Consider the following 27093-nt stretch of genomic DNA (forward strand, 5'->3'; position numbering starts at 1 on the left):
AGACTTAAGGGGCAGATGTGCTGTGGCCCAGGGATACAGTGGACTCCCGCCAGGCCTCCTCGACATTCCTAGCCCCCATAAAAGTTGGTGTTTTTGTAAAATCGAGTCAAGAACAGTTTCTCTGAGGTCTGCCATGTGTATATACACTTTGGCTATGCTACCAGTCTTATTTACAGAAAACATGTGACAGCTGCCCTGTAATATACTGTATTATAGAGGAGATTCATCAAAACCTGTGCAGAGAAAGAGCAGTGCAGTTGTCCATAGCAACCAATCAGATCATTTTGCAGAGGGCTTTTCCTCTGCAAAGGTTTTAATAAATCTCCCCCTATATACCCTGGTCTGAGCTCTATATGACAGAACCCATCACCAATCACCCATCACCCAGCACCCATCCCCAATCACCCATCCCCAATCACCCAGCACCAATCACCCAGCACCCATCCCCAATCACCCATCCCCAATCACCCAGCACCCACCTTATGCAGGAATCTCCACACAGCTCTGGTTCTTACACTGAAGAGATGGACACCACACTAATATATGCTTACATTTTACAATATACAAGAGTTGGAGAAAAAAGAGTTATAAATATACAAAGAGGGCCAGGCTTAGCACAGCATACAGGATGGAGGCAGGGAAGCTCCGCCTCCATTGCGCACAAGACTGACTTCGCATACTAGCAATGGGGGGCAATACCTAGAAAATGGAAAGACCAATTTTTGTATACATGCACTGTAACCTAGTGTATTGGGTTTAGTGCGAGTAAGCAGCCTGTCAGTTTCCCTTTAATTATATACCGTACCCCCCTTAATTCCCTATATACTGTGCCACCATTAATGAACTATATACTGTGCCACCATTAATGAACTATATACTGTGCCACTATTATTTAAAGGGATATTCCAGGCCAAAACTTTTTTTTTTTTATATATCAACTGGCTCCGGAAAGTTAAACAGATTTGTAACTTACTTCTATTAAAAAAAATCTTAATCCTTCCAATAGTTATTAGCTTCTGAAGTTGAGTTGCTGTTTTCTGTCTAACTGCTCTCTGATGACTCACGTCCCAGGAGCTGTCCAGCTCCTATGGGGATATTCTCCCATCATGCACAGCTCCCGGGACGTGACATCATCATTGAGCAGTTAGACAGAAAACTTCAGAAGCTAATAACCATTGGAAGGATTAAGATTTTTTGATAGAAGTAATTTACAAATCTGTTTAACTTTCCGGAGCCAGTTGATATATAAAAAAAAGTTTTTGCCTGGAATACCCCCTTAACTATACTGTGCCGCCACTATTTTTTATGTATGCTGGCACTGTGCATAGATCCTTAGGGTGCGTTCACACGTGCGTATTTTCTGCTGCAGATCTGCTGCAGATTTGCTTTAGCAGATTTCTCTTCCCATTGTCAATGGGAAGCAAAATCTGCAGCAGATCTGCAGCAAAAATAGGCACATGTGAACGCACCCTAAGGATCTATGCACAGTGCCAGCATACATAAAAAATATAATGTTCCAATATAATGAAATATATACTGTGCTTCCATAAATTCCCTATATACTGTGCTTTCATTTACGTGCTTGAATTCCTCCAATGATTCCTTAATAATGTGCTTCATACAATAAATACAAGCACATAACATAAAGGTACATAGAGTACATAGGTAATATACAGACATACATAGAGACACTTTGACACATACATACAGGTACAAATATACATTAAGAAACATAAATACACAGACACACATATAACATGGAATATATACTAAAAGATATAGCCAATAAGCACATCATACATACAGGTACACACATACAATCACTCACAGATATATACACACATACATAGATTCACTTGCTCATATACATATATACACACACACACACACATACATACACACATACATACACACACATACATAGATTCACTTGCTCATATATATGTTCACATATACATAGATTCACTTGCTCATATATATATATATACACATATACATAGATTCACTTGCTCATATATATATATATATATATATATACATATACATATTTATATATATATATATATATATATATACACATACATACATACATACACACATACATAGATTCACTTGCTCATATATATATATATATATATATATATATATACATAGATTCACTTGTTCACATATATATATATATATATATATATATGCACATACATACATACATACACACATACATAGATTCACTTGCTCACATATATACACACACACACATACATACATAGATTCACTTGCTCATATATATACAAATATACATAGATTCACTTGCTCCTATATATATACACACATACAAACATACATACACACATACATAGATAGATAGATTCACTTGCTCATATATATATATATATATATATATATATATATATACACACACATACATACATACATACACACATAGATAGATAGATAGATAGATAGATTCACGATTCACTTGCTCACATATATAGGCACATACATAGAGATAGACACACACACAAACACACAAAAATACACCTCACACTGACATACAGTCACTCAATATATACACAGTCACTTACACTAAGGCCCCAGCCATCCCTCTCTGCACAGGCACATACATAGAGATACACACACACACATATATATATATATATACATACACACACACTGACATACAATCACTCACATATATTTACAGTTACTTACAGTAAGGGCTGCATAGACTGAAGTTTGTGGCTGGACATGCTGTGGGCGGGGCTTCTCTCTGCCTCCACTGCTCCTGTCTCCTCCGTGTGGAGAGGAGCAGAGAAATGGCAGATAATGACAGGGTAAGTGGTGCCCCCTTGCTGCAGGGAGGGCACAGCACCCTCCATTAAACCACATACAAATCTCCCCAGCAATGGATCCTTTTTACTTTACCTGTCACCCTGAGTCTGCAGCTCCTTTTGTGAGGGCACTAGAGGGGCAGGTGAGGAAAAGGGCAGGGGCTCCAGCCCCCTTTCACTCCTATGTGTGCATGTCCCTGCAGCCGCTTAGTGACCCTGGCCGACCTGCGCTCCCTGGTTCTCTCCATTCCCACTATGGAGGACTTTTCTTCATTAGCTAAGCAAGTGGTCGCTGAGTGCAAGCAGGAATTCACATCCCTCTGCTCTGACCTCTCAGCTTTATCTACCAGAGTGGAGACAGTCGAATCCACACAGGAATCAACCTCAGTTTCTCTTCAGGCTATGCAGAAAGGGGTTCAACAACATTCTGACCAGCTCTTTACTCTACAGCAACATTTGGATGATGTGGAGAATCGCAATCGCCGGAACATCCGCATTCGTGGCCTTCCGGAGATGGTGGCCCTGAAGAACTGACACCTGCCCCGCTTATCATCTTTATTGGTCTAAAGGGGAGAAGAGGGAGAGCGCTTCTTGGTGTGATAAAAGAGAGATAATCAGTATAATTGTTCTGGTCTGGTTGTGTAACGTCATACACAACAATGGTAAGCGCATCAAGAGGTAGTGTATCCGCAGCCCTCCGGCTAGGCATGGTATTCAATCAGCATGGCTGAAGAGAATGCCGGCTCCACGTGGCGCAGGATACAAAAGGAATGGAGATCAGATAAGCTGCTTTCCCGCAGCGAAACGCGTTGCATTTTGGGAAATAAATTACCTCGATTTTATCTGATCTCCATTCCTTTTGTATCATGCGCCATGTGGAGCCGGCATTCTCCTTGAAACCAGACCGATTGAATACCATCTTTAATGACCTCCTAGATCGGCCACCTGGTGCTCAGCTTGTCCATGCACACAGGGCTCTCCGAGCACCTTCCTCTGATTATCAGCACATTCTTTGGCAGTCCCGCACCCACAGTAGATTCTGTACAAAGATGTCCCGGTCCAGCTGTTCCCTGATCTGTCTAGGCACACCCTTGCCCAGAGGGCTGCACCGAAACCTGTTCTTGAAGTTCTAAGGTCTCGGGACATTCCTTACAGCTGGGGTTTCCCCTTTGCTCTAATAGTTTGGAAGGACGGCCGCACTCTGTTCACCAGACGATCTCCTGGGTTTCCGGCAGGACTTGGACATGCCCTCTCTCACTCTCCCTGACTGGGCCTCCCTGTCCTCGGTTGCCACGAAGCGCCCCTGGCAGCACTCCTCCTCTAGCCCTCTAAAGTGCCTCACCCGGGTCTGCCCCCTCGGAATGCCCGACACCAGCGCCTGGTGACTCACTGGGAATCGGTGCCCTCCTCATCAGTGGGCACATCCTCTACAACCTGATGTACCTGTGCCTGAGTATCTTTGTCTTCATTGGCCGCTTAATATGTGACCTCTGGGGTAACTTAGTAGCATGTTGGAGGTGAGGGGTCCTAGGGTCTTATGTTTTTTGTGTTTTTATATGACTTTACCATGATGATTTTTCTCTTATCTCTTACATACCTGCCCAGGTCGCGGATGTTTGGTGGGCCCCTACCCCCCTCTCTCTTTCCCTCTTGTTCCCCTACCCCAGCCGTCTCCCCCCCCCCTTGTCTAAGTTTGTTCCATACCCTCTTTGGTGCCCTGCGATTGCCTCTTCAAGTTTTTCCCTCATCGTTATGTATGTTCCGGGAGCTCCCTTCACAGTTGCCTTTCTTCCACCTTCCCAACGTAGTTTGGAGTTACCTCCAAGGCTAGCCTTGGTGAGTGCTTCCTTTTTTGACTTTTGTCCGCCTTAGTGTCTGCTGCTTAGTGTTTTCTCTCTCCCCCCTTTTCTTTTTCTTTCCGTCACCCTTTTTTTTTTGTCTGCTTGCTCTCCTAGTTTTTTTGTGTTTCGTCTTTGTCCTGTCAGGTCCTTTGCCCCTGTCCTTGATTTTCCTTCCCTCCTCCTGTCTCCTTTCCCTTACTCTTCTCTCTTTCCTCTCTTCCTCCCACCCCATCCACTTCTCTTTTTCTTTCTCCTCCGACCGGGTGTGCCCGCAAGCCTCAGCACTTGTGCTCTACCTTACTCTCCTCCTTTCATGGCGGACCTCAACGTGGCTCAGATTCAGCATCACTTCCATAGGCGTATGTTTTCAAGAGAAACACTTCAGGGTAGGACACTCTCCCTCCCTAAAAAGACAAATTCTACCCCATCTGGTTCTGCGCTGACAATCCTGACTCCCGCTCTAAGGGGGTGGCCATTGCCCTCCACAAGTCTCTGACGCACCAAGTCCTCTCGGTAACGGCTGACCCGGCTGCCCGCTATCTCATCCTGTCACTCATGATAGGGGGTAAGAAATTCACTGTCATCAACCCCTATGCTCCCAATCAGGGTCAGGACGATTTCCTAGTCTCCCTTATTGACACCATCCTTCCCCTGGTCCGAGGAACTGGGATTTTAACCTGACCCTTGACCCCACTATGGACAATTCCTCAGGCCGCTCCTGCTTGTCCTATGCTGCCATTTAAAAGGTGAAACGTTCTCTACTTTTGCTCCAGCTATGTGATTTCTTGGTGCCTATCGCACCCCTCAAACCGAGACTATAATTTCTATTCTCCTCTGCATGCCTCCTACAGTCGCATTGATCTTGTTCTAGTGCAACATAGCTCCCTTCCTTGGTTGACTACTGCCTCTATTAGGAACATTTGTAACATTTATGGTCAGATCACGCGCACGTGTATTGTTCTCTCAAGGTTCCCTTCTTGACCCGCTCTGCGTGGTCCTGGAGGTTGCATGAATCTCTGCTCTTGGATACCATGTGCGTCGCTGATCTCTCCCAGACTGTAACTGATTTTGTCAGTGACCATGCGACTGATTCCACTTCACCCTCCGTTCGCTGGGAAGCCCTCAAGTGTCTTCTCAGGGGCATTCTCATGCAACATGGAGCTCTCCTCAAATGCCAGAAGGCTCAAGCCCTACGTGCTGCTCTTTCCAAAGTTTCTTCCCTTGAACTAGCCCACAAGCGATTACTCTCCATTCCGGTTCTTCGAGACCTTGAAATTGCCAGATTGGAAGTGAAGTGCCTCCTCAAGGCCTCCTGGGGCTGCCTCATACAAGTTGTCCGGAGCAAATTTTACGAGTACAGCAACAAGAGTGGTCGCATGTTGGCTAGGGCGTTACACTCTCGGCTTGTGCAATCTCATATCCCATGCATTAAATCCCACTCCGGGTCCCTGGTTCACACCATTCCAGACATTCTTTCTGTATTTCACACCTTTTCTTCTGACCTTTACAATCTCCCTCCCACCGCACCTCCCCTCCTTCCCCTGCTTCTCCCCCCCTTTTCTCTCTCTTTCCCCTGCTCAGATAGACCAAATGGAGTCGCCTTTTTCAGCCGAGGAACTGTCTCGGGTGATAAAGGACCTTCCGGAAGGCAAAAGCCCGGGCCCAGATGGCTATACAGCCCAAAATTCTACAAAGTCCTGGAATCTTATTTATCCCCTCTCATGCTACTGGACTTTAACTCTATATCCTCTTCTTCACCCTTCCCACTCAAGTCTACCTTGGCGCACGTGGTTGTCCTCCCCAAGGACCCGCACGTCTGCGGCAGCTACCACCCCATTTCACTATTGAACATGGATCTAAAAATTTACTCTAAACTTCTAGCCAATTGCCTTAATATTGTTCTTCCTTCTCTCATCCATTTGTACCAGGTGGGCTTTGTGCCAGGGAGGGAGGCCAAAGACAACACGCTTAAAACTTTAGATCTTCTCCACCATGCCTGTTCACAACGGATTCCAATGATGGTCCTTTCTCTAGACACTGAGAAGGCCTCTGATCACATGTCTTGGCCCTCCCTGGCACAAACTCTCCAACATATTGATCTCGGCCCTGTCTTTATAGCTAAAGTATTGGCGCTGTATAAATCCTCATCTGCCCGTCTGAAGATCAATGGCTCCCTGTCAACCCCTTTGAGCATTCATAATGGCAAAAGACAGGGATGCCCCCTCTCACCCCTGCTGTATGTCCAGGTGATGAAACATCTGCTCGCCTTCATTCGCGCTGATCCCGATATTCGTGACCTTGCCATTGGCAACCATGAATACAAGTGTTGGCCTTCGCAGATGATCTACTGGTTTACCTCACAAATCTGTTTGGTCTCTCTCCCGACCCTGATGGCCAGACTCTCTGAGTTTGACCACTGGTCTAACTGTTAAATCAATTATTCCAGATCAGAGGCAATGGGTGTTTCATTGCCAGACCATTAGCAGTTGGCCCTTCACTCCTCTTTTCCCTTCACCTGGCCCTCCCGGGGTATCTCCTATCTGGGGACTGTCATCCCAGCTTATCTGTCTACCTTGTTCTCCCTCAACTTCTTACCTTTGCTGTCTTGCATCCACTCTGACTTTGCCTCTTGGAATCTTGGGGAGTTCTTCTGGTTCGGCCGGATTACCATACTCAAGATGACGATCATGCCACGGTTACTATACTTGCTTCAAACGCTTCCAATGCATATACTCAAAGTGTTTGAGTACAACTCCAGCGATACTTTACCCCCCCCCCCACCAACCTTCTGCCCTCTTCTTCTCTTCTTTGTCTCTGTTTGTCGCTGTTCCGTGTTGCTTGTATATGGTGATGCTTTGTAATTGTTTTTTTGTTTATTCATTTGCTCTCAAGAGCTGTCTTCTCTTCTACCCTGTTACTCTCCCTTTGTGTTTTGTCTTCTCCCCATCGGTTCCTGTGCCTTTCTCATGAGCCTCTCCCTTGTTTCCCTCCCTCCTGAGATGGTTATTTCATTATAACCATTTGTTTCAATGTTTGAGCATTGTTTATGTTAATTGGACCTGTAAGGTCACTTTGGTTATCTCATTCTCTCCACATTGAATGCTCTCTGTTACCATTCTGTGTTGTTTATTCAATAAAAATGTTTTTGAATCTGAAAAGGAAAAGTGAATGACTGAGATCAGAAAAGACACTGGATGTTATTGCACTGTAATCATTTATACAGTCTACAGAGCCTGTATAGAGTTGTTATTTGCCACTATATTATCACAGTATGAGGGAGATAGTGATTTTTGTACTATTATACTATTCAGAAACAGTATAGTAGTTTTAGTTACTATGTGGTGGTAATGATAGTAGTCATGGTGTGATTTTATTACTTGGTAATTATTATTTATTTTTTTGCTTCATAACAAAAATAAAGCCTTTACATTCAGGCACAAAGTAAAAATAAAATCCTTTTTTCCCCAAATACTAACACAATCTTCCCTAGCTGTACAGTTGGCTTACCACCAGCCACACAACAAAACAGTTATCAAATGTGTTACTGAGAATCAAGCTCCTTGCAGCCTCAGTCTGCAAACTGAGTTACATCTTGTTTTAATCCCACAAGAACACAGTGGATTTTTGGCCTTTAGGCCACTTTTCCTTTATACATTTTAATTTTTTCTCCTTAGTCTTTTAAATGACATTACTTATGTAACAATTTATGGTGAAACAAAAAAAAAAATATTATTGTGGTGGAGATTGAAAATAAAACCCAGCAATTTTGCAAATTTTGGGTGATTTTTGTATTGAAACAATGCACTTTACAGTAAAACTGACCTTTACAGTAAAGTGGCCCTGATTTACTATTGTAAACTCAACATGTTTTGTCGGGTTGTGCGCCAGATTCTGAGACATTGCACAAGAGATTCTGTCTGCCAGAATTGCCAGAATTGAAAAAAAAAAAAAGAGACATACTCTCCATTTTACTCAGAAAACACGGAAAAGGGGTGTGGCCATCGGAAAAGGGGGCGTGTCCCTGACATTTTAACAAAAAAACTACATATCTACTAAGGTTTCCACAGAAAATGTGGTGGATTCGAGCTGAGAAAATCCTACAAATTAGCACATGTGTAAAAAAGCAAAATGTAAGGAAAAGTGCAAAACATAGGGAAACCTTAGTAAATATCGTGGAAAATAAATTGTAGAGAATTAAAATCCACAAAGAACACTTTTCTACTTTGGGTGCCATTAATGTCCATTATTGTAACGGAGCAAAACGGGAGTTATAACAGGTAAAGAGTATCCCATTCACTTGAATGGGATTTCTCTAACGTCTGTTATAAGTCCCGTTATGATAGCGGGAGAGAAAGACGTGACATGCACAAATTTTTCTCACGCTATCTTCCTAACAGATGTCACCTACTGGACAAAAATGGTAGTGTGAAAGGAACCTTAGTAAATCAGGGCTAGTATCTTTATTCTGTGGGTCAGTGCGATTAAAATGATAACCATATTTCCTATTCATTATTTACGTTGTAGCATTTGTGTTTTGATGGGATTTTTTTATCGCTTTTTTCCTGATATATGAAGTGACTGGTGTTTGGTATTTATTTCTGTTTACAGCATTTACCGTACAGGACCAAGAACATTATATTTTAATAGTTTAAACAATTATGCACGTAACAATACCCCATATGTTTGTTCATTTTTTTTATTTTTTTCATTTGTAGAATGAGAAAAAAATGGTGACTTAAATTCCTATTAGGGGATTCTTTATGTAACTTCTTTTATATTTTATTTAAGACTTTTTCAAGTTTCCAATAGGGCATTATTAAATGCAATCATTATATTGTATTCACTGTACAATGTTATAGTACAGTAAGATTTGAGCGCTAATCACACAGCCTGCCTCTGAGGTAGAGTAATGATTGGGCAATGCGGAGGAAGGTAAGAGACCTCTGACCGCTATTTTAACTCAATGGACCCCCGAGTCTGTGCTGGACGGGTCCAATGAGTACCCTGGCTTAACTAAAAACTGTAATTTCCCTTCATTTAGATGCTGTGATTAGGATTGAGCATAGCGCCAAAAGCGGGATTTACTGTGATCATGGCTCCTGATAGACACTGTCATTCATGTGCTCGCCTTATAGAGACTAAACACTCTAGGGCATACATGTACACCCTGGTGTGTTTGGGACAAGGTGGTCAGGATGCACAGGTACACTCTGTGTTTAAGCTCAATATCCAGCTGTCTTCAGCACCTCTGCTGATTTGGGTCACATTCAAACTCGGACAGCCAGAAAGGGAATGAAAGACCTGCTACCAACCAGTCTGTCATTTCATTAAAATCCAGACCCAAAAATAGGCTTTACCTAAGGTTCCTTAGGAGCTAAGGTCTTCCAGACATTTCACACTGGATTTCTTATCTTTCACCTAGCTTTCCCTAGATTAGATATGTACTTCCTGAAACCTGGTAGACACATACATATGACAGGTATTTTGGGGAAATAATGCAAACCCTGACTACCATTAATGTCACTGTATATTCCTTTAGTGCTGGGAAGGGAGTATAAGAAGGCAAACATTTGTTGACAAGTCTCTGTACCGGAATCTGTGCTACCACAAATTTTCATTTTAACATAAATAAAGGAAACAATAATGAATTACAAAAATAATAAATCTGCTGGCATTAATACATAGGCCATATAGTTTATACCAAGGGTACAGAGGGTACAGACCAAGTCATCAACAGCCTTAACAGATTGAATCAGACATGGAGTTCAATCATTTTTGATAGCCTGGAGAAGTTGGTCAAGTTAGTAGCAGTTCATACACTACATTTTTTAGGATTGTGGATACATTTGTGGAAGTACACCAGCCTGTAGCATTCAACATAGGATCTGTTCAGAAAGAACAAGAAATGTAAAACAAGTGTGGAGGGCAAATTCAAACTCCTACGCATTTCAAAGGCAAAATTGAATCTCAAGACCATTTATAAGGATTACTCTATAAGCATTCATTTTAAAAGGTAATTGAACAAAGCTTTTTACAGAATAATTCTTTATGAGCAAAAGCATTTCAGTTTTACAAGAGAGTATGGCATGCAATATACACTTGTTCTATTGATTTATTTATTAATAAAATCTTGACTTGAATTTATGGTTACATTTTTTTAGTACATTTTGGTTTGAATAATTTTGGCATTAATGGCAGAATATTTACACAACTTGGTAGTATTATTTGATCACTGTTTGATTATATTAGTGTTGTCAGAATTATATTTCCTACAGAATTATATTTACTATATTTATTTAAATGCCCCTTTATAAAATGATAGTGCCATATACAGTGGGGCCAAAAAGTATTGGTCAACCACCAATTGTGCAAGTTCTCCCACTTAAAAAGATGAGAGAGGCTGACGGGGAGGGCTGAGAGAGGGGAGGGTCAGGGAGCGAATTTATATTTATGTGGTAAGTCTTGTATTGTATATTTGTAAAAGCAAATGCATTTCTAATAATTAAAAATAAAAAAAAGATGAGAGAGGCCTGTAATTTTCATCATAGATATACCTCATATATGAGAGACAAAATGAGTAAAAAAAAAATCCATAAAATCCCATTGTCTGATTACTTGTTATTTGCAAAACATGGTGGAAAATAAGTATTTGGTCAATAACAAAAGTTAATCTCAATACTTTGTTATATACCTTTTGTTGGCAATGACAGAGGTCAAACGTTTTCACAAGGGTTTCACACACTGTTACTGGTATTTTGGCCCATTCCTCCATGCAGATCTCCTCTAGAGCAGTGATGTTTTGGGGCTGTCGCTTGGCAACACAGATTTTCAACTCCCTCCAAAGGTTTTCTATGGGGTTGAGATCTGGAAACTGGCCACTCCAGGACCTTGAAATGCTTCTTACAAAGCCACTCCTTTGTTGCCCGGGCAGTGTATTTGGGATCATTGTCATGCTGACCCAGCCACATTTCATCTTCAATGCCGTTGCTGATGGAAGGAGGTTTTCACTCAAAATATCACGATACATGGCCCCATTCATTCTTTCTTTTACACGGGTCAGTCATCCTTGTCCCTTAGCAGAAAAACAGCCCCAAAGCATGATATATCCACCCCCATGCTTCACAGTAGGTATGGTGTTCTTTGGATGCAACTCAGCATTCTTTTTCCTCCAAACACGACAAGTTTTTAGCAAAAAGTTCTACTTTGGTTTTATCTGACCATATGACATTCTCCCAATCCTCTCCTGGATCATCCAAATGCTCTCTAGCAAACTTAAGCAGGGGGACACGTCTGGCACTGTATGATTTGAGTCCCTGGCAGTGTAGTGTGTTACTGATGGTAATCTTTGTTACTTTGGTCCCAGCTCTCTGCAGATCATTCACTAGGTCCCCCTGTGTGGTTCTGGGAATTTTGCTCTCAGTTCTTTTGATAATTTTGACACCACAGGGTGAGATGTTGTGTGGAGCCCCAGATCCAGGGAGATATAATAATTGTTCCCACAGTTGAATTCTTCACACCAAGCTGCTTGCCTATCACAGATTCAATCTTCCCAGCCTGGTGCAGGTCTACAATTTTGTTTCTTGTGTCCTTCAACAGCTCTTTGGTCTTGGCCAGAGTGGAGTTTGGAGTGTGACTGTTTGAGGTTGTGGACAGGTGTCTTTTATACTGATAAGTTCAAACAGGTAATATTAACCCCTTAAGGACGCAGGGTTTTTCCTTTTTTGCATTTTCATTTTTTCCACATCACCTTCAAAAAATCATAACGCTTTAAATTTTGCACCTAAAATTCCATATTATCGCTTATTTTTTGAGCCACCAATTCTACTTTGCAGTGATATTAGTCATTTTACCAAAATATCCAAAACGAAGTGGAAGAAAATTAGCTTTTTATTTATTTTTCATGATATAAAAAGTGATCAAAAATACGCTAATTTGGACTTTGGAATTTTTTTGCACGTACGCCATTGACCGAGCGGTTTAATTAATGATATAACATAACACATATGTTTATTTTTATTTACACATTTCTTTTTTTAAATGGGAAAAGGGGCGTGATTTTTACTTTTATTAGGGAAAGTGTTAAATGATCTTTATTAACTTTTTTTTACACTTTGTTTTTGCAGTTATAGCCCCCCTGGTGACTATTTTACTGCACATACCGATCTCATACACAGATCACTGCCATGCATTAACATGGCAAAGATCAGTGTAATCGGCGATCGATTGCTCAAGCCTGGATTTCCGGCTAGTTGCAAGGAGAGGGGACCTCCACTGGTGTTCTAGCTGATCGGGACATCACGATTTCACCGTGATGGTCCTGATCAGCCCGACTGAGCTGCCGGGAAGCTTTTACTTTCATTTTGACGCGGCTTTCAAAGTTGATCCCCCTAAAGGGTTAATAGCGCGCAGCACAATGATCGGTGCAGCACGCTATTAGCCCAGTCATTAGCTGCTGGGACCGACCTGGTATGATGCAGGCGTGACCCCGCGTTTTATACCGGGACCGGGTGCAGGGCGCACAGGTACACACTGCGTCCTTAAGAGGTTAATACAGGTAACAAGTGTAGGACAGAGGAGACTCTTAAAGGAGAAGTTATATGTCTGTTAGAGCCATAAATCTTGCTTGTATGTAGGTGACCAAATGCTTATTTTCCACCATAATTTGCTAATAAAAAAATCAGACAATGTGATTTTATGGATTTTTTTTTCCCATTCTGTCTTTCATAGTTGAGGTATACCTATCATGAAAATTACAGACCTCTCTCATCTATTTAAGTGGGAGAACTTGCACAATTGGTGGCTGACTAAATACTTCTTTGCCCCACTGTACATGCCCCCCAGAGCATTATAGCGCCACAAAAAACATGATACTGTCACATACAATCACCCCCCCCCTCAAAAAAAAAAAAAAAATAGTAGAATATAAATACTTCTCAAAAATGACAGGAACCCATAACTGTTCCCAAATTTTAAAGTTCCACACAGGGGCCTGAAAACACTATAAAAATTATATTAGTTGCCCATAATAATCAGATTGCCTCGACTTTTTTGTGGGCCGTCAGATTATTTCACTTGGGGCAATATAGACTGCACAGGTGGTCTAATGTAGTGTTCACCAATCTGAGGTTCTCCAGCTGTTGCAAAACTACAACTCCCATTAGGGCCTGACAGCCTTCAGGCCCTGGTGTAGTAGTTTATAAAAAGTTATAGTGGGGGATCAAAATGGAGAGCTGCTCTGTAAGACTGTATCTTGCTTTGCTACTGTCATTTTCTAGCTATCTTATCTAGATATTTTCTAAATGTCTAGATGTTTTCTAGATATTTTCTAGATGTCTAGATATGTCTTCCTCAGTGATGACAGCTTGATCACTTGAGGTCAGAGAAGCCCGACCCATGGTGCTCAGTTTATCACTATGTAGATACATTTTTAACAGTGACAGAGCGTACAGAGCAATAAGAGATTATTCTTGAGGGCGCAGTTACTGATGAGAAGGAGGCAGGGTATGTACAGTAATGGTGTATTTTCTGGCAGATGAAGATATAACTCCAGCCTTGAGAGCCATTGCTAAATGTGAAGGACATTATGTTGTTCTTTTACCACAGATAATTCCTCCTTCATGATAATTCAATATATGGACTGTGCTCACAAATCCACACCTGCCTCTTATTTACTGAATGTATTGAAATCTCAACAGAATTACGGCATAAAATAAACCGATCCCTTGCTGAGCACCGCCATGCACAATAGAAGATATTTTATGTGTGTTCTCATCATCTTGGCTCTGTGATGTTTTTCAGAGCCTGCCCACTCACAGAATAAATTGCTAGGCTAAGGAAATGCAGGAAAGATACTGAAGCTTTCATGTACCATTCAGCCAGATGAGTCGGGAAAGATCTTTTCCTTTTAAATAAATATTATCACTGGCAACATTCCCCCTTCTGTCACACACCAGTTAAAACTTTAACATTTTCAAAGATAATTTGAGAAAAATATATATTTTTCTTTTAACATGTTTACATAAAAAAAATCATTATTAGGGCATGCAGCTAGGTAAGGGCAAAGAAAATAATTCATATGCATAAGGAATACTTAGTGTAGAAGACAGTAATATGACCTAATATAAGAACCACATGATAACCTAACCATATATATCTATCTTATGACACATGTCTTACTTGATCAGCCTTACTTTATAATACTGACTATCTATGTAGCATATGTCCACTTAATTTGCCAGTTTACAAGATGGCGATTATTCTACTTTGGATCTTAGTACGCAGGTGCGAGTCAGCTAATTCTGCAAGTGATCCCATGAGCAGTTAGTCACATGATCCGGTCTTACACACGTTTGTTGTCCCAAGCGTTACCCCTGGAACTTGTCATCTCTGTGACTGCCTGACGTTTGATCCGTGTGCCTTGGTGCATGCGCAATTGTGGACATGCCGCCGTTACATTCCATCACACTTATGGATACTATACATTTACTTTGGTAAGCCCAACTGACCCGCCCCTTCCCCTAATTGAATATTATTATATGTTTTATGAACCTGCACCTTGATTATATATTAATATCAATATTTCCACATATATGACTTACTGCTGGATTGTCTCTTAATATGATAATGGTCCTGTACCATCTCTAGGTCCCCTCCGGAAGAGTCCCTGCAGTCCATAGGGCTCTCCTGCAGGGCTCACCCCTTGCTCACCTATGTTAATGCATTGTAAAGGTGTTGCGTACATATTGTTCATTATACTTAAAGTTGTACAAATGTATAGAGGTTAGTCATGTGAACCACTGTCATGTGACATTACCCAGAGTGCCATGGGCACAGGAACCACAGGCTTAGCAACCAATGGGCTTTAGTCCAGCCCCCCATGTATATAAGGGGCTGTAGTCTCTAAACTCACTCTCTTATCTCCTGGATTTCAGACAAGCACAATACATGTACTATCCAAATTCATCTCATCTAGGCCAAAGCCTAAAGAACCTGCAGCCACTTCAAAATGTGAGTTATCAAGCTCTATCTACAATTCTAATGACTACTACTCAACTCAAGAATAAAATTAGTAGCACAGTGGCCTGCATAAATCATCTCAATACTACAAGTCCCAGCAAGCCTGTGAGGTATCCTGCATCCCGGTTGCTTCTAGAGAAACTGCATAACTGTAAAGACTGTTCCATAAGAAGTTTAAGTAAAAGTTCCAGTTATTTTCACAATTCCTGCTGTGGACATTCCTTTATTGCCTGCCGTTTCTGGGTTGGTTGTCGGCAGGGCCTTAAACAGAAAACAACCACACCCTGGCGTCACGACTAATCAGGGGTTAATAACACCTTAGCCCATAGGGTTAACACCACCAGACCCTGCTACTCCATTGCAACAACCCGGCACCACATCTGTACTTTGAGATTTATAACACTGTATTTTTTTTGTGATATCACTAATTGATAATTAATGATGCACTTATTTTGTGTTATATATATACCCACACTGAGGTCACTGTTTGATGTGCTTTAAAAAGGCTGCATGGGCAGCTGAAACATTGCATTTTTTTGTTGTTGGATAGAATAAAGCTATCCACTTACTCACTTTACTCGAGTGCTGCAGCATTGCTTCTTTTTTTTAATTTTTTTTTTATCTATGTACACTTCACAGGAGAGCAGCACAACCACTGTAGTTGTCCGGGTGCAGTCTGTTGGAGCCCAGGTTAGAGGCCTTCCAACATACAAAGAACCAAATAATCAGCAGCACTCCATTCCTTCAGATGAATCAGTGCGTGGCTTTATTCATCTCGTGTTACAAGCAGCTACGTTTCGGCTGAGACAGGTGAAATGTAACTGCTTATAACACAAGATGAATAAAGCCACGCACTGATTCATGTGAAGGAACGGAGTGCTGCTGATTCTTTGGTTCTCTATCTATCTATCTATCCTATCATCCATCCATCTGTGTGTTTATTTCCTCATATCCAATGAAACGTTTCAACTGTCACCACAGTCTTTATCAAGTTTGCATTGTGTGGTAGCCCAGTACAAGATGATGTGTCCCCATACATTTCTCCTGCCCTGTCAGGCAGAGTCCCTCCATGTCCCCAGGGCCCCCCTTACAGTGTAACCCCTATTGTATACATGTTTGTATTACTAGTGTACTGTTGCTTTAAATATTATACCATGTGCTTGTTAGCCAGAAGGCACTAGTGACCAGTTGACCCCTCAAGTGACCTAAGGGATCCTTGTTAAGCCTATAAAAAACAGAGGAGGGGCTGCAATCTTCCTCTTGGAGCTCTTAGCTCTCTCTTGGAGCTCTTAGCTCTTGTTCCTGAGGTCCAGTTCAGTCAAGATGTCTCAGAGTGTGTCCAGAGCATTGGAGGCCTCAAGCCTAAAGTCTGCAGCCACAAAGTCAGCTCAAGTAAGCTCAAAGTCATCTTCATGTCAATTGTCAAGTCAGTCAAGTCTTCTATATAGTCACCGTAGCCTGCACTAAACTGTCTCTACATACTGAATATCCCAGCAAGCCTGCAAGGTTGCCCTGTGTCATTGGTCTCCTCCTTGGAATATTGGCTGTACTGCATATACTGTATCACCTATCTACCTCAGTAAAGCTACCATTCTCCGTAACTTGGCGTTGGTGTCTTCATTGCCCCTGTGCCTAGCGCAGGACCAGCAGTATTACCTTCAGGTGGTTAAGGCGTCACGACAAGAAGGGGTTAATAACATCTGCCATGCATTGCACCCCTCTATACCACAATTGGATATAAGGAAATATATGCAAATTTTCCTTCACTTTACATCAAAGTGCTGTGGGATTTCTGCATTGTCCTAGCTGCTTGCTGCTGCCTGTGGCCTGGGTTGTGGTTTGGCCCACTTGCACCCACACACTATTGGATTTGGTTGTGCTGCTTCTACTTGCTGTTTTGTATCTCTCTACCTCTCTCCTTATTATCTAACTATCTATCTGTGGCGTGATTCTCTCACATCTCGAGCGATGTGCGCTGAGTCACGTGATCCTTGCCACGGCGGGCGGAAATGCGGCCGGCGTTCCTGAAACAGCTTGCAGTTTAACAGTATATAAGAGGTATAAGGATAGACAGTGAGTTAGCCCCTTGAGGAAGGAGCCAAAACAGCTGTAGAGGTCGCGGAGGTACAGGAGTGCAGTCCCACATGGGTATGGACACCATTTGACATTTCATGGCAATAGTATGATATTAACTGTTTATCTGCAGGGTAAGAATAGTATAGGAAGGCTAGCCACAGCACATGCTCTTTTTTATAGGTGCAATACTGACTAGGGGCTATATCCTGGTAACCCTTCACTAAAGCATTTTCTATAGCACATGCACTTTTTAAAAGTGCAATACTAATTATTGTGTTACCTTATGGCTGCCATGACATGTAACTGTTTGTAATATCTGCACCAGCTACCCCCACTATTGGGCATTACTGCCTTTATAATCTTTTGTACTGATGTTATTGGTAAAAATTAATAAAATTTGGTAATCATTTTGGAATCAAATCTCTAGTAGAGTTTTGTTTGTGTACAATATTGTTTAATTAGAGGATTTCAGCATAATGTCCAGAGAGACCTACGTGTCTAATTCTATCTATCTATCTATCTATCTATCTATCTAAAAAGTAGAAAAAATGCAGCACACAAAAAGTCTTCAGTGCAAAAAAGTGATATTTATTCCATCCTTAGCAAGAAGTGCAAAATTGCAACGTTTCGGTAGTCTCACACCACCATCTTCAGGCATAGTGCAATAAACAAACACTGGCTCTTAAATAGCCACAGATGACATCACTAATTAGTACATCAATTAGTGTCACAATTCATATATAAAAATATAATGTGCATGTGAATAATCAAATCATACATGTAATACCATGTGTACATCATCATTCATAAAGTGCATTATAAAACATGTGCCAATACATTATTAAGGTATTTACTTTCCCCTTTTCCATATTCAGTAAATACAATGTGCCAGTGCAATTAAAAACATAGATCGGGCAGGATATTGGGGGTGGAACACTCACCATTCAACTGTAAACGTAAACATTGCTGTAAGTTAGCGTGGAGTATTTTTTTCTGCACAGCTGCTGGCAAAAGCCCGCGACTGCACATCGGTGGGGCCGGATCTGCATCACAAAACACATGTGCGGAATCACCCAATCAGCAAGTGGCTTCACGTATCCATAGTGATCGCAAGAACTGTGTCTTGCGCATGCACATAAGAAACATTGGACTCATGGCACCATATTGTTATTGGGCAGCACAGGACATCATATTCATCGTGGACAGGACTGTCAAACCCGAACAGTGTATGCGACTATCTATCTCCTTATCATCTATCTATCTATTCCAAAGAAGAAAGCAGCACTCCTAGAGCTGTGTATAGGTGCTAACTAGCTAGGGTCCCGGCTCAGGATCCTCCACAGATATTCCAAAGAAGATGCAGTGGCACTCAAATGGTGAAAAAAGGTGAATTATTTATTCATCTTGAATGTGCAATAAAGGCGACGTTTCGGCTGACTCACTCAGCCATTATCAAGCAACTAGTGTTACAGCTTCTGGCTTTTTATGGTCACGCAGGACCTTGTGATCAATTAACCAATTAAATATAAACATTGTAGAAAAGTGCATAAAAATACATATATGTGAACTACGACATACATTGGTGCTAAAGATGCATACATATGAACCCTGGCATATTCTCCGATCATCAATGCATGCAATAAATATATAAAAATTACAGTGCATACCATATACAATCTCAGGTGCATGGTGCATGACGTGTAATGAGGTGGGCGGAGGGAGGCGGGACACTCGCCGTAGATCGTTTCGGAATCCATTAGCTGTTCAGCGTGGACGCTAGGATGCTTCCGGGGTCCGTCCGCAGGACCGGAAGTGACGTTACGCTCTGTGTAGTCAGATGACAAGTCATGTGATGGCCGTTACTATGGAGCAGAGATGCTCTCCTCAGCGCATGCGCTCTGCGTACCTAGAGGGTCATGGCGCCATCTTAGAAGTGGGAAAACAGTGCCCTTTTCTCAATGCTTATCCCCACAGCATTCTTCTTGCAAGGTGTATTGCACAGCTGGTCCGGGGGGGCTCCAGAGTCCAAAAAAACGGCCATCTCTGTCGTTAACATAGGCAACACACCGAGAATGGCTTTGGTGCTAACCTTATTTCTGAAGAAGTGGGTTTTTTTGTGGCAGAGGGCATCTGTTGATATGGGTGCAACGCTCCACAGATTAGGTCCAACACTAGACTGGAGAAGAATAAGTCCACATGGATTCCTTACGGTCAAATTAGGCGGAGTGTTCTTCCATCACCTGGCCCATCTCACAGCTTTTTAGTGACAATCATTTAGAGACAGATTTATTTGTCAAGCAAACAGATTGCAACCATCCTCGCAGCATGGTTAAAGCCTTACCCCTGAGTCAGATGGTTAGGGTCAAACGAATTATCAGCTCGGACGAGTGGGTACTGCCAGCACTGCAAAACATGATGGAAAATTTCAGACATAGAGGTTATCCAAAGAAATTGGTGACGCAAACAAAAGACAAGGTTTTAACCCTTGATAGACAAACACTACTACGACCGAAAGAAAAGGGTAGGGATGACAGGTGACTTGCATTCATATCCACCTTTTCAGACAGATCTACCAACATATCAAATATCATGAGTAAACACTGGCATATCTTGAGTACAGGGATGAGTTACATACCTGAGTTTAATAATCCTCCTATTATGTCATATAAGAGATCTCCTAATTTACGAGACCGCCTAGTGAAGGCAGATGTCAGTGTCCAGAAGTCAACACAAGGATTTTTATCAACTGTGAATAAGGGTTCCTTTCCTTGCCGAGTTTGTATAAACTGTTCTTATATGAATAAGAGTAATGAATTTGTACATCCTATTACAAAAAAATTATTCCCTATCAAGTTCTACCTTACGTGCAACACTGATTTCATTGTATATGTACTCCAATGTCCATGTAATTTATTATATGTTGGGGAGACTATTAATGATGCAAAAACACGGATAAATCAGCACCGCTACACTATCCGTAAAGGCCGTGCTGATCTGCCCGTCCCTAAACATTTTCTAGAAAAGGGGCACAGTGAAAAGGATTAAAAATTTACGATCGTTGACCACGTACCACCATTAAAACGTGGTGGCAATCGTATTGCCAAATTGAAACGCAAGGAATTGTGGTGGATCTACAACCTCGATACCTTGAAGCCACGAGGGCTCAATGTGGATTTCAAGATATCACATGAAATCTGTAAAGTATAAGACTCCGGTATAGCGTCATTTATGTGTAAGGATTGTTATAACCAACAAGGTTTTTTTAAATAATGTAAAATATTTTTTTCTCTTTCCTTTTTACATAGAGATGGGCCAGGTGATGGAAGAACACTCCGCCTAATTTGACCGTAAGGAATCCATGTGGACTTATTCTTCTCCAGTCTAGTGTTGGACCTAATCTGTGGAGCGTTGCACTCGTATCAACAGATGCCCTCTGCCACAAAAAAAAACAGAAATAAGGTTAGCACCAAAGCCATTCTCGGTGTGTTGCCTATGGTAACGACAGAGATGGCCGTTCTTTTGGACTCTGGAGCCCCCCCGGACCAGCTGTGCAATACACCTTGCAAGAAGAATGCTGTGGGGATAAGCATTGAGAAAAGGGCACTGTTTTCCCAATTCTAAGATGGTGCCGTGACCCTCTAGGTACGCAGAGTGCATGCGCTGAGGAGAGCGCCTCTGCTCCACAGCTAATGGATTCCGAAACGATCTACGGCGAGTGTCCCGCCTCCCTCCGCCCACCTCATTACACATCATGCACCATGCACCTGAGATTGTATATGGTATGCACTGTAATTTTTATATATTTATTGCATGCATTGATGATCGGAGAATATGCCAGGGTTCATATGTATGCATCTTTAGCACCAATGTATGTCGTAGTTCACATATATGTATTTTTACGCACTTTTCTACAATGTTTATATTTAATTGGTTAATTGATCACAAGGTCCTGCGTGACCATAAAAAGCCAGAAGCTGTAACATTAGTTGCTTGATAATGGATGAGTGAGTCTGCCGAAACGTCGCCTTTATTGCACATTCAAGATGAATAAATAATTCACCTTTTTTCACCATTTGAGTGCCACTGCATCTTCTTTGGAATATCTGTTTATCTATCTATCTATCTATCTATCTATCTATCTATCTTCTTCTCATCTATCTATCTCCTTACCATCTATCTGTTAAAAAAGCCTTGTTTTCTTATGGAATATTTGAGTGGTTTGCTACATTTATTTTTGTGTCACATTCCACATGGAACCTGTAATATAAAATGTTTTGGTTTTGGAATTCTTTTTTAGCAGCAATTTTCCAATTTTTAACGAAAATTTCAAAATCGGAATTTTTTATGGACCAGTTCAGTTTTGAAGTGAATTTGAGGGTCTTTAAGTTAGAAATCCCCCATAAATGACCACATTATAAAGAAAAACTGCACCCCTCAAAGTATTCAAAATTATATTAAGAAAGTGTGTTAACCCTTCAGGTGTTTCACAGGAATAGCAGCAAAGTAAAGGAGAACATTAAAAATATCAATTTTTTACACGAACATGTTCTTGTAGCCCCAATGATGTTTCTTTTTGACCAATATCGTCCATTCCCGCAGGGTGTTTACTCCACTCCTGCCCATTCCCGCAACATTTGTGTCCAATGCCGCCTGCTCCAGCTAAAATTTGTGTCCAATCCCGCCCACTCCCGCTAACATAGGAATGTATAGACACTAGGGTGCAATGCTCTGCACCCTCATATAGGAATGTACTATATATGAGGGTGCAGAGCATTGCATCCAAGTGTCTATACATTCCCATATGAGGGGTTGGGGAATGCAATGCTCTGCAAATACCCTCATGTATATAACAGTGTGTGTGTGCACTCAGAGTCCTGCTATACACATGGGGGTATGTGCAGAGCATTGCACCCCAGTATCTGTAGAAGACACTAGGGTGCAATGCTTTGCAGTGCACTTACCCCATGTGAATAGCAGTACACTGCTGACTGCAGGAGCCCTGAGACTGGGAGTGAACAGTTACTTTTCTTGTATTAACATTGGTGGCAGTGTGTAGCCATAGCTGATCTACCGGGTCCGGCGGCAGCTAAAGATGGAGCCGGAGGGTGGTGTAGTGTTGACTATGATGATCCTCCAGGGCAGGCGTGGGCTCCCCAAAATGGTGGTGCGGCGGGGGGAGGAGACTGAGACTGGGAGGATCTTCTGGTGTGGTTCCTGCCAGTGAGCTCTGTCAGTGGGGCTAACTGAGAGTCTGGACTTGGAGTAATTATTTTATTGAGGCTGCTGCAGGGATGCAGTGAGCATTTACACCCCATTGGCATTTATAAGATTTTTGGGACAGTGGGCTGTGCATTTAAATCAAATTTTTCATTTTCTCTGACCACTTTTCCAAAACTCTGTCAGACACCTGTGGGTTGTAAATGCTCACTGCACCCCATGTTACGTTTCCTGAGCAGTGTGGTTTCCAAAAGAGTGTGCCATTTTTTTTTTTGTACGGGGGGGGGGGGGGGGTGCAGTTTCCAAAATGGAGTAACATGTGGGTGTTTGTTTTTCCCGTTTATGTCAGAACTGCTGCAACTATCAGCTATTCCAATGCAAATCTGCTCTCTCACTCCTGAGCTCTGTTGTGCACCCGCAAAGCACTCTTAGTCCATATATGGGGTATTTTTTTCCTTACAAATTTTGGGGTCTTTTTCTCCTTTTACCTCTTTTGAAAATTGAAAGTATTGGGCAGCACCAGCATGTTAGTGTAAAACATTCTATTTTTGTACACTAACATGCTGGTGTAGCCCCCAACTTTTCTTTTGATAAAGGGTAAAAGGAGGAAAAGCCCCCCAAAATTTGTAACACAATTTCTTCTGAGTATGGAAATACCCCATATGTGGCCCTAAACTGTTGCCTTGAAACACGACAGGGCTCCGGAGCAAGAGAGCGCCATGCACATCTGAGGCCTAAATTAGGGATTTGCCTAGGAGCGCACCTGAATGCCTGCATGGCGTTTGACTCACCCACCAAAAATACCCAATGGCAGTGTTTCCCAAACAGTGTGCCTTCAGCTGTTGCTAAACTCTCAGCATGCCTGGACAGTCAATGGCTGTCAGGCAATGCTGGGAGTTGTTGTTTTGCAACAGCTGAAGGCTCCATTTTGGAAACAGAGGTGTATGAGACGTTTTAAATTTTAATCGGGGGGGGGGGGGGGTGGGGGGGGTGGTAGGAGTAACAGTGTAAGGGTGTGTGTGTATATGTCGTACTTTTACTATTGCTTTACCATTTATTTTGTGTAGTGCAGTGTTTATAGGGTACATTCACACAGGCGGGGGTTTATAGCAAGTTTCAAGCTGGGAGTTTGAGCTTAATCGGGAAACTCACGGTATACCCATGCCTGTGTGAATGTACCCTGTACCCTGGATGTGCAAACCTCCAGCTTTTGCAAAACTACAACTCCCAGCTTGTACTGATAGCCTAAGGGCATGCTGGGAGTTGTAATTATGTAACAGCTCGAGGCACACAACTACAACTCCCAGTGTGTCCAGACAGGCGTTTGCTGTTCATGCATGCTGGGGGTTGCAGTTAAGCGAGATCTGGAGGGTCACAGTTTAGAGACCCCAACACAGTAATCTCCAAACTGTAGCCCTCCAGATCTTGCAATATTACAACTATCAGCATACCCAGACAGCCATTTTCTGTCCGGGCATGCTGGAATTTGTAGTTTTGCAAGATCTGGAGGGCTACAGTTTAAAGACCACTGCACAATGGTCTACAAACTGTGGCCCTCCAGATCTTGAAGCAACTCACTAGGATTGCTGCCGCCATCTTCAGGATCACCGCCACCATCTTCAGGATTGCTGCCCACCACCCGCCGTCGGTAAACAGCCGCCACTGCTGTTACCATTTCCCTGCTCTGCCTGGACAACCGTGCAGGTAATCTGGCTGTCAGTTTCTTAACTTAAAAAAATATATAAAAATCCTCACTTATAATCAGCAGTGTATAAACTTTTATGTGCATTATATATATATATATATATATATATATATATATATATTCTTTTTGCTGTAGTTGCTTGTCTTTTAAACGTGCACTGTACAACAGAGATCTTTATAATGTGAAATGCAATTTTCATAATTACCACATGAGGAAATCTAGCCTTACTTGTAATGTTCCCTGATGTGTCTCTGGTGCATTAGACTTTATTATATATTTGCTACAGATACATTATTCTGATTCACTGGTAAATGGGAAGTATCTACTTGTTATGAAATCAGGAACTTTCATGTGTATGGCATTAATGGATTATATTTTCAATACATTTGTAGCTCTCAGGGGCCACTGTTTCTCCTTGCTGAGATCCATCAGTAGGAAATCTTATAGGAAAGGCTCTCTGGGAAAGGATATAGAAATCAACTCTCCTCCAGAAGGAAGAAAACTGTTTTGCTGTAAGCCAATATCCGACCTGTTACAGAGACTTTTATCTAGGGATATCTGCCAAACCAAAGACACCTGTCTGTAGGCAGCTGTTCTGAAGAGCTCCTTGTCAGTACATGGTAGGTTCTGCTTGGCTGTCTTTGACTTTCAGGAGACATTGGTTCCCACTGCAGAGATCCAGATGTTGTAGGGAGTCTACAAGGCAATTCTCCCTGGGAATTGGAACATATACTTTATTGTTGGTCGTGATGAACACATTCAGATATGTAACTTAAAGGAGAAGTCCCATGTAGAAAAAGTATTGTGTTTTAAATGCAGAAGCAAAAGTTATTTCACTTTGTAAATCACTGACTTTACCCATCTTGTAAGTAAAACCTGTTTTTCTAGCTTCTTTGTTCAGAGAGGAAGTTCAGCAGCTCCCTGTTCTGATGACTTGCGACCCCCCATTGAGCTGCATTATGCTGGGGGCCGTGATGTCACAATTTCCCATAGTTTGGGCTGTTTTTCTGCAAAAGGACCAGGACGACTGATCCGTGTAAAAGAAAGAATGAATGTATCGTGAGATTTTGAGTGAAAACCTCCTTCTATGAGCAAGGGCATTGAAGATGAAACGTGTCTGGGTCTTTCAGCATGACAATGATCCAAAACACACCGCCCGGGCAATGAAGGAGTGGCTTCGAAAGAAGAATTTCAAGGTCCTGGAGAGGCCTAGCCAGTCTCTAGATCTCAACCCCTTAGAAAACCTTTAGAGGGAGTAGAAAGTCTGTGTTGGCCAGTGACAGCCCCAAAATATCACTGCTCTAGAGAAGATCTGCATGGAGGAATGAGCCAAAATACCAGCAACAGTGTGTGAAAACCTTGTGAAGACTTACAGAAAACGTTTGACCTCTGTCATTGCCAACAAAGGGTATATAACAAAGTATTGAGATTAACTTTTGTTATTGACCAAATACTTATTTTCCACCATAATTTGCAAATAAATTCTTTAAAAATCAGACAATGTGATTCTATGGATGTTTTTTTCCTCATTGTGTCTCTCATAGTTGAGGTATACCTATGATGAAAATGACAGGCCTCTTATCTTTTTAAGTGGGAGAACTTGCACAGTTGGTGGCTGACTAAATAATTTTTTGCCCCAGTGTAAAGAGGTATTCCACTGTAGAATATTTTTTTCTAAATAAACTGGTGCCAGACAGTTAAACAGATTTGTAAATTACTTCTATTTAAAAATCTTAATCCTTCCAGTACTTATATAACCAGCTGTTATATGCTCCACAGGAAGTTCTTTTCTTTTTGAATTTATTTTCTGTCTGACCACAGTGCTCTCTGCTTACACCTCTGTCCAGTTTAGGAACTGTCCAGAGTAGAAGTAAATCCCCATAACAAACCTCTCCTGCTCTGGACAGTTCCTGACATGGACAGAGCTGTCAGCAGAGAGCACTGTGGTCAGACAGAAAGGACATTCAAAAAGAAAAGAACTTCCTGTGGATCCTTATAAGTACTGGAAGGATTAAGCTTTTTTTTTATAGAAGTAATTTACAAATATGTTTAACTTTCTGGCACCAATTGATTTTAATTTTTTTTTCCAGTGGAGTACCCCTTTATATGTTTTAAAACTTTAGAATTAAAATGTCTCAGTTGAATGAGTAAATACATTCAGAATTGTTTGATTATGATTTCAAACTTTAGTTTTCAATCAAAACAAAGAATAAAACAGACTGCGACAATCTCATCTCATCACATCTGTGCACGGGCTGGCAGGCCGCACCACCATCGACATCAGGGTAGTTCAGAGAATGAGGGTCCAGGCAGCATCAAACTGTGCGAATGATAGGTGATTCTTTATTCAGGAATTCACATGGTAATGCCTATGTAAAGCCTACATGTTTTCGGTTGCATAACCCTT

At 41.8% G+C, this 27093-nt stretch overlaps 1 long non-coding RNA gene across 2 annotated transcripts in view; it reads left to right on the forward strand.

Annotated features, from left to right (window-relative positions):
- LOC130357917 (uncharacterized) overlaps nt 1-21765 on the forward strand; it is an 83157-nt gene extending 61392 nt beyond the window's left edge. For both annotated transcript variants that reach the window (XR_008889326.1, XR_008889324.1), the window contains exon 3: nt 21070-21765. This is a non-coding gene — a long non-coding RNA (uncharacterized LOC130357917). The remainder of the gene's footprint in view (nt 1-21069) is intronic.
- The last annotated feature ends 5328 nt before the right edge of the window (nt 21766-27093 follow it).

Source organism: Hyla sarda, chromosome 1 (genome assembly GCF_029499605.1).
Source record: "Hyla sarda isolate aHylSar1 chromosome 1, aHylSar1.hap1, whole genome shotgun sequence".
NCBI classification, from domain to species: domain Eukaryota; kingdom Metazoa; phylum Chordata; class Amphibia; order Anura; family Hylidae; genus Hyla; species Hyla sarda.